Raw genomic sequence first — 6,745 nt, 5'->3', positions numbered from 1 at the left:
TTTTTATCGGTTTGCAAGAAGTTCTGCTTAGTTCTCCAGTGAAAAACACACAAGGTTCACATGACTGGAATGTGTTTTCATAGGCTACAGCATCAAACTCTGTAAAACAAAGTAAATCTCTGGCCTGCCTTTTCTGGAGATACAGTATGACACTGACTGAACACTTCTGTATTAAACCGACACATTGTCTGCTAACAAACAACCTGCATCAACTAGAGTCTATTCTTGTTCAGTACTGAAAAATCAGAAAGTATATCAAGTCCGTCATTACATACTGTACAGAAGTGTCCATTACCAGTAGACTAGTGCCTTGGTAACTCAAAACTTATAGTTCAGACTGGTAACTCATAGATCTTGGTAGCACAATGTTGGCATTAGCGGGATTGATCATCTCTGTTTTCAGCCTGTTGGTAACACCGATACAATCTTCCAACCTTGCGTGTAGTAGCAATGTGATTTTACTCTGACATCACTTGCCAACGGTCGCACCCTCTGTACAGCTCGTACTCATTTCTCTATTGTGCATCCAGGTATCCAGCAATTAATGTCAAATGGATTGATTTAAAAAATTGATTGATGATAGAAAAAAGCTATAGCCTACAGTACAGTGTGCTCCTGAATATATGTGAATATATACAGTACATAAATCCCTGTGAACAAAAAAAAGCAATATATCTACACAATATCCGAACACTTCTGTAATGAAGATCATTCACGTTCCATATCATAAAGTATAATGACATGGTGCCATGGAGATACTTACCACTGCACCATAGCTCTGGGTTGATTCAAATTGATTTGATTCCAGGCTGTGGTGAACTTCTGGGTGGAGTTTGCCAGATCTTGTGCTATCTTGTATTCTCTGGTGCTTGGGCTTCTTCCCAAGGGTGGGATGGTGGCACTGTGGGTAAGGATCTCCGCCTGTGGCTGGAAGGCTGCCAGTTCAAATCCTGAGCTGGCAGAGGAATCCTATTCTGTTGGGCCCCTGAACAAGCCCCAGCTACTCCAGGGGTGCTGTAAAAATGGCTGACCCTGCACTCTGACCCCAAGCTTCTCTCTCCCCGTCTGTGTGCCTGTGTGTCTCAAGCAAGCTGCAAGCTGTGACAGCAAGCTGGGGTATGCAAAAAGACAAATTCCTAATGCAAGAAATTGTATATGGCTAATAAAGTGATCTCTCTTACATGTTGGTGCAGTAGGTTGATAGACTACACTGAACAGTCCAGTCCTTGAAAAGGTCTGAAATCATTAACCTGTTCTGTCAGTAGTAGCTCTGCTACAGTGCTGACCCTAGAATATACAGCATAAGGAGAGTGCAAGTCAACTTTCTTAGGACTTATTAAAATCAAATTAATTTAATTTTGTTATGAAGTATTAAGTACAGTAATTAACATTAGTTAATACACAGCAATAACTTTGTAAAATAGGTGTTTTCTGACAGTATTTGAAAAATGTGTGAATTCAATTATCTTTACTGTTGTCCGGGGGCATGACAACGTTTAGCTTTCCCTTTTGCTTTTGAAGGTTTGGTTGAATTAATCATTACAGCAGCTGAAACTAACAATGCCTCACAGAATACCAGTATTTTGATGAATGATCATGGTAACCCACACTTTCTGCACTTCAGTCACTGAGCACAGCACCTTGAGGTTAATACTAACCTGGAAGCTAAAAGCACACATGGAAAGAGAAATATCTTCGATTTAATTAACTTCATTTGTTTGCATGCCCTAGTTTTTCCCCCGAAGGCCATGATGAAAGAAAGAGTGGAGGTGGCACATTCTTGAGTTCTAAAAAACCCCAATGTGTTCAGATGAACAAATGCTGGCACTGGGAAGGGGTGTGATTCACGTTAATCATCTTTTAAAAGCGAATTCGCTCTCGGGTCTTCACATCAGTTAATGATGGATTTCAACGCCGTTCTGCGAGTTCTGTCCTTCGTCGTTATTTTTACCCTGGTTCCTGCTGCCCCAGAAGGTACAGTACAATTCTGCTTTTTCACACAGAAACACTTGTAGTCTTCCACCTAAAACTGTCATTTTATTTATAATAATTTTTATGCTATGTTAAATTTAATAGGGGGGGGAGGAATCAAACTGAGTTGAAAAACCCCACTGAAAAAGTCTGACCCAATATAAAGTTTTCGTCTTTAGTTAAAGGACAAGAAGTTGTCATTTAAAAAAAAGGTTTTCATGATTTGCGTTCTATATCTTGTGTTACTCTGTTCATGCAATTAACTCATATACAGTAAGTAGTGATAAAAGTAGTTTATAGTGAGCAGAAAAAACGCAGTTTATTCAAGTGAAAGAAAACCTGTTAACACTTGAGTGGGAATATTATGTTTTTATTATTGTTAGAAGTAATGTTAATGCATGGACTACTGATGATAATAATATTCTTTCAATCTAGTTATATTAATAATTTGAAAGTTTTTATCCTGCTTTTTCCTAAAATCAGTTCTTTTGCATTTTATAGGGAAGACTATCAAAATCTGCAGAAAGCGTTTACGCCGTGAGTATAAGAAGACTTTAAAATTTGTCTTTCAAATTTCATTCTTTTTACAATTGGTAGCAAGGGTTAAATCTCACAAGACGGTAGCAGACCAAGATACAAGAAGAAATGAAGTATCATGCTGAATCTGTTCGATGGGTGTTACTACCTGTGGTGGTTGGTGTCTGTGTGTGCATCACTTTGTGGTTTCTGTGAGTCGCCTAAATATATATATATATTATGTAATTACATTTTCTGGGCTTGTGGTGCTACAGAAATGTACTGAATCTAATATATTGTTCAAAGAGTGCTTTTATGACCACAGATGACAAGAGGCTAAACTACCACTAGCTTGATCATTTTACGTTTGCCATTTTGGCAAAATTGTGTGGAGCTAAAAAATAGTACGGTATGTAGAGAGATATTTTAAGACTTTCTGCTGTTGCTTCTACCACGAATTCACTCAAGGGAGTGAATGCTTATGCAATCCTTATGTTTTAGTTTTTTGTTTTTCTTTGTAAGTTTCTTCACCCACAAAAGTGATCATATTGAACAATAATGTTTTGATTAAAAATGTTCACTTTGAAAGCATATGTACAGTATACATCACTTGTTATTCATCAAAATGGCACATCATTGGAAAGCACTAAATAAGTCTCTCATAAATTTCAGGATTTAGAAAATGAATCATGATTGTTGAACTGGTCAAAGTTGCAGTCTCCCTTTAATTTACTAAAATATTAATAACAATATATTACTATATTAAATAAGCAGATGGAAATATCCGATTGCTGAACAGCACAGTTAATTTGTAATTCAAATTACAGTGCCAATTTGTTATTCAAAATGGGTTTCCAACCCTAGTTCTGGACAACCCAAAATCCTGAAGGTTTGTCATGTAACCTTTAAAATACTAATTCAAAATTTCAAAAGACATAGGACAATTTAATTTGAACTATTAAGCAAGTGATTCATTACACTGAGCAGTTAGATATCATGTACAGTAGAAAACCCTTCATTTCCCAAAGGCTAGAGTTCTCTTAATTTGACAAAGTTCTCTCAGTTGGACAAATTAATCACTTAATTGATTAGTAACTTTCAAGTGTTCTCAACTATTAGCTATAGATGATTTGGGGTGACCTCTAAGACTTACTGTATTGGGGCTCTCAAAGGTACAGACTGGAGACTCGTCATAGAGTTTCAAGGTCCAGATACAGCTAAAGATATGTTTCTCTAAAAGTAATCCTTCTTACTTTGCTATTATAATTACAGATGTGGCAAAAAAATCTGATGGTGCTTATCTTGCAGGGCTGCAGAAACGTTCCGAGTATCAGTACTCTTATATAGAGGGCTTTGAGCTGCCTCCAGAAGACGATGATCAAATAATTTCCTGCCAGGTTTATGAAATCACAACCCCATCTCCAACTACCGAGGCACCGTCTAAGACAGACCAGGATAAAACTAAGACAGAGGCCAAGACCACAAAGAGCATTCCCATCACCACCACCGCTGCTCCAACTACTGCTGCGACAACCACAGCCAAGGCTACAGAAGAACCGAAACCTTCTCCCACACCTCCGACACCTCCTACACCTCGCACACCTCCGACACCTCCCACACCTCCTACACCTCGCACACCTCCTACACCTCGCACTCCTCCTACACCTCGCACACCTCGCACACCTCCTACACCTCCCACACCTCGCACACCTCCCACACCTCGCACACCTCCTACACCTCCCACACCTCGCACACCTCGCACGCCTCCCACCCAAGCTCCCCCTTCTGGGCGTGGCTATTATATGTATCCAATTATTGTAGATCTGGCTTCCAAAAAGATCTATTCTGCAGCCAGTCTTCCAAAAACGGAAGAAAGTTCTCAGAGTTCTCCTCTTGCACCAATACCCGGGGAAGAAGTACCCACAGCAGTTCATATTGATCCAGGAAAGTATCCTTCTTGGATAAACTGGAGCTCCTATGGTGCTTTACCTGGTAGCAAGAAGGGTGTTTATACTAATCCTGTTGTAGTTGTTGGTAAACCTCCTAATCTTCCGCCACAAAATGCAAATGTCGAGCCTCATGGTACAGGTACAGTATTAAAACCCACCCAAAACAAGCCTCCAATCAGACTAAATCCACCAGCGGTATTGCAGCTACCTGGCGGTGGTTCAGTACAGTACTCTCCAAATGTAGGTTCAGGTAAGCCATTGGTACTGCAGCTACCCTCCACTGGTTCAGTGTTCCATTCAGGAAGAGGATCCCAGACAAGACCTAACCTGCCTTTAGTGATTCAGGTACCAATAGCTAGTAGGTCTCAATCAAGAGCTGAAAATCAGGCATCAAAAGGTGGCACTAAAACCTGCTCTTCTGGATCCAGCTCGCCATCCAGCTCCAACTCACCATCTAAACCCAGACAGCCAATGATGGTTCAGATTCCAGCTAGTGGTTCACCGTCAGGTGGATCAGGATTCCTGACAAGACCAAATCAACCCTCAGTAGTTTGGATGCACAATGGAGGATCAGCAGCTGGTACTCATGGAGCTGGATCCCGGACAGGATCCTATACGCAGGATCGAGCAAACAGACAACCAAACCCAAGCTCCTATCAGGCACTGCCCCAAGGAACAGTTGTCAAAGCCCCTTTCTTTCGACGTATCTATCCCATCCGTCTTCCTGCACAAACTCTTGGGACAGGAGACAAAAAATGTAAAAACCAGCAATAAGGGTTCCTTAGCAACCTCTTGACAGAAGACACTAAAGAAGAACTGAGGTGTATTTACGTGTATTGCATGGGCTGTGATTGTCGCCCCCTGTAAATTCATTAACTGTAATAGTGGAGATGTAGAGAGACTGTACAGGACCAGCTACATTATCAGTGAGGATGCAAAAGAACAGAGAACAGAGTACAGAGAACTTAAAGGGCAAGGCCATATGTTAATAATAAGTGGAAATACAAGCAGAGATTCGGTTAGAATTGCATCGCTTCATTGGTGTTAATTTTCTTGTAAACCTCTGTGGAGCTGGCAGTGTGTCAGAAGATGAATGACAAGAGCTCTGCTGGGTGGGCGCATATCTGCGTCAGGAGGTCCTCTTGCTTCTCCCTGCAGTACGTGGGACATAGCTGTCAGCGAAATCCTAAAAACAATCTGTGATCCCAATGGTTTTGATAGAACAAAGTATCTTGCATATTTAATACTTTCACCTTAGAAGGCATGTTAAAAACATAACTATGATAAGGTGTTACAGATTTGACTATACATCTCACTTTATTACAGTGCTGGTTATGTAAGAAAACGTTTTTGTAATTTACATTGTGACCATGGTTGTTGTGTTTTGTTTTGCGTTACGAGGAGTTTCCCGAGCTCAGTAGACATTTGCTTTTCTTGCAAATAAATTCTAGAAACTATTCTTTCGAACTCTAAATACAGCAGTGATGTCAAGCTAAAAGTTATAAAAGCGAAGGTCTGTTTTCATTTAAGAAGGATATCTTGTACACAGGAGGGTAGCTGCGCCAGCATGCGTAGTCTGCAAAGGAACAACATTCAGGTTCTTCAGACACCTGAAGAAGGCTTCACAGCCAAAACGTTGTGTTTTCTCTCTTCTCTTTTCAGCATGGAATAAACCTATTACTTGTATCTTGTACACAGTTTAATTGTTTTTCCACTGTGTTTGTACTTTAATATGGATTCAGAATGTTGGCAGGACTGGCTTGGACCCAAAGAATAAAATGTTCCTGGTATGAAATAAAAATTAGAGCAGTGTGAATGGCTGAAACAGACAGATGTCTGGAGGTAGTCACTGCGAAAGCAAAGGTTTAGATTTAAGAAGTGTTATGGTAACAGCAGTTCAGTCTTCAGTCTTGAGACTTAAGTCATTCTTTTAGTAATTGTAACCTCCCTTTCATGTTTTTGTTTTGGGTGCACATAATCATATCTGTCCTTTCATAAATAATGAAGTGACCTTTTCATTTTTGTATGTTTTTATTAAGTGTTCATTTCGGACATACAGCAAGTCTCTGTAACCCATATTCAGTTTTGAAGAGAGGTACCAGAACAGCTCCTAACAGCACAGAATAATAAACCTTCTTCTTCACATCCTGGAAGGAACAATTAGGTAACCAGAGTACCTGGAGAAACATCAGGCAAACACAAGGAGGATCATGTGAACTCCACACAGACAGGCCACTGAACTGAACCTGGAGCTGTAAGGCAGAACTATTAACATGGGTGATGAGTGAATATGATGTGTTGGTCTATCT

General features: G+C 40.1%; 1 long non-coding RNA gene across 1 annotated transcript; it reads left to right on the top strand.

The window, feature by feature from the left end:
• Positions 1-1,553: 1,553 nt before the first annotated feature.
• On the top strand, positions 1,554-5,376 carry LOC148677609 (uncharacterized). Its single transcript, XR_015925916.1, has 3 exons — positions 1,554-1,974; positions 2,473-2,508; positions 3,796-5,376. It is a non-coding gene; the product is annotated as an uncharacterized LOC148677609 (long non-coding RNA).
• The last annotated feature ends 1,369 nt before the right edge of the window (positions 5,377-6,745 follow it).

Source organism: Lepisosteus platostomus, chromosome 1, assembly GCF_059453375.1.
Source record: "Lepisosteus platostomus isolate fLepPlt1 chromosome 1, fLepPlt1.hap1, whole genome shotgun sequence".
Lineage (NCBI taxonomy): Eukaryota > Metazoa > Chordata > Actinopteri > Semionotiformes > Lepisosteidae > Lepisosteus > Lepisosteus platostomus.
Note: the sequence above shows the minus strand (reverse complement) of the source record. Positions and strands in the feature narration are given on the sequence as shown.